Genomic DNA, 2,428 nt, shown 5'->3' with positions numbered 1-2,428 from the left:
AGGATGGCCTGTCCTGAGCTATCACCATCACAGCTGGACCCATGGCCACCCCATACAATTTCTCTCACTCAATTAGACTGCTGTTAGGAACTTCATCCAATAAAACAGGACAAGAAGGACATGTGGCAAAGTTTTGAGGCCCACCAACTGGAGTGCTGGGAGTTCCCCAACCTGCTCCCACTGTCTAAGATTGTATGTAATGCGTATTTAAATAGTTAATGTGGGTACTTTTGTTACTTAGAACACACACAAAATTTCTCTTACCAGAGAACATGTTTCAATGGCAAATTGAGGAGTATCTGCTTGCCCTCTTTCCAAGCTAAATCTTGCCTCTATTCCTAGGAAAGTGTCATAACTGACTTTCATTCTGAACTTCTAGTAATTGTTAAATGTGGTGACACTCAAGGATAAAGACTAAATGAATGGAAAAAGTGTAGAAGACAGAAACCTGAATTATGTAAGCACATGATTTTTCTCCCCTTTGCCCCTTTATTAAAGAATAGTTAACTCAGCCCAACTAAAAACCACCTGGGAGCATTGTCTTGACCAAGCACATCTCCCCACAACCTGTCAAAGACTTCTTTCCCAGGTCAGCTTATTTTGATACAAGTATCTTTTGAAAATGAACTGGACAGGATGGAGACATATAGAAGGGATTGTGGTAGGACCGTGCCCCACTGGGAGTATTTTTCCTTTCTCTCTTTGGCAAGAGCATATGCACTCAAGCAATTTTTAAAAAATGAAAATATAAAGTGTGAATTGTCTCTGACTTCTATAAGTGTATGTAGTACTTTTCCTGGTGCAGTCTTTGACCAAGTGCAGCAGGGTAACAAGAGAAGCCCCTGGGACAGAGGTCACTTACCTGCCCAGGGCCTGGGAATACTCCTCCTATCCCACCTGACTGCCCTCCATGTGGTCTGTTTCACTGTGACTGGGCAGCCAGGAATGCAGACAGATCACCAGCTTCTGAATCCCTCAAGGCTGGTGACATTTGCTCCCTGACAACATCAAAGAGCCAGAAAGAAATCCTGCAGAATGCTCTTAATGTTCCTTTTAAAATCAATGAGAGGGATCAGCAGTTAGTGTAATGGCTATGTCAATGGACTCCCATACCGAAGTTTGAGTCCTGGGCCTGGTGGCTTAAACTCACACCAGGTGCGTGTGCATGTGTGCCCAAGATCCAGAGAGGAGAATGGAGGAGAAGGGATTATAGCATGGCCATCCCCCCCAGGGGGTGATTTCTCACTTCCTGTCTCTCTGTGTCTCTGTCTTTCTGGCGAGCGCAAGCGCCCTATAGCAAAAACCTCTCCAAATAAATAAATATATAAATACATAGAAGCAATTAGAACCAAGAAACAAAGGAAAGGAATGAAGAGGGGATACTCACCAGGAGGGCCTCTCACTAAGAAGCCCTTGTGCCATTTGGGGCTCCAGGGAGTGTTGCTTGTCGGCCACTTTGGGCAGCACCCATCCCACTGAAACAAGATGTGCTGAGAGGACAAGATGAGAGTCAGTGTCCTGGTCTGAACATTCACAACCCACTCCTCACTGTCGGAATGAGAGCTGGGGCAGTTAAGGGGCAGCAGGGGCTCTGATAAGATGGGTGGACAGACCCACTGACCTGGACAGAGGTCATGGGGAGGAAGGATGGACTGAAGGAGGCTGAGAAATTGGTCAGGGACAGCAACTCAATCAGCCAAGAGGCTTGGTCTCCCAGGACAGGCTGAGGCTCTGAGGCTCTGGGGCTCTGGGGCTCTGGGGCTCTGGGGCTCTGGGACAGGAGCCTTAGAAGCCACATGGTGCCTTCCCAGGCCACAGAAGGACACTTTGACTTCAGCAGCAGCCAAATTAACATTTTAGGCTTTTTGAAGAGTAAAATAAGCCCCAAAACTTTTGACTAAACCCAAAAAAGGTGTGACTTTCTGGATTTGAAAGGCACAGGGTAGGCCAGCAGGTGGGGCGGCTCGGATGGCCCTGGATCCCACTTGGCCAACTCCGCGGTTAAATCACAGACTTGCTTGAAAAACACGCTGGGAGCCTGCTTTCCTGGGACATTTCCTGAGGGAAATGAAGAGGGCATTGCTGCATGACCATACCGGCCCCCCCACCCCCAAGAAGCCGATTTCTCACTTTCTCTGCTCTTCTCCAGAGAGAATACACACCCACCTTGTGCATTAAGAAAGGCACATGTCTGGGAGAGTGATGTCGCCACCGGGTGCGAGGGGACAGGGCACAGGACTGGCATGCTGGTTGCACAAAGGAGCAGTTCCCTGCCTGGAGCGTGCATCAGAGCCCCCTCCACTCTCCCAGGATGGCCCTGCAGGTCCCATGAACGCCCTCCCAACCCGCGTTGTGATCCTCCCTCATCCCCACACCCCTAAGCCCCAAACCCCCATGTCCACAAGGCCGCCGCCCTAACCACCGCCCT

The sequence above is a fragment of the Tupaia chinensis genome, unplaced genomic scaffold, assembly GCF_000334495.1.
Source record: "Tupaia chinensis unplaced genomic scaffold, TupChi_1.0 Scaffold000293_1, whole genome shotgun sequence".
Classification (NCBI taxonomy): domain Eukaryota; kingdom Metazoa; phylum Chordata; class Mammalia; order Scandentia; family Tupaiidae; genus Tupaia; species Tupaia belangeri.
The sequence above is the reverse complement of the archived record's forward strand: the minus strand, read 5'-3'. Positions refer to the sequence as shown.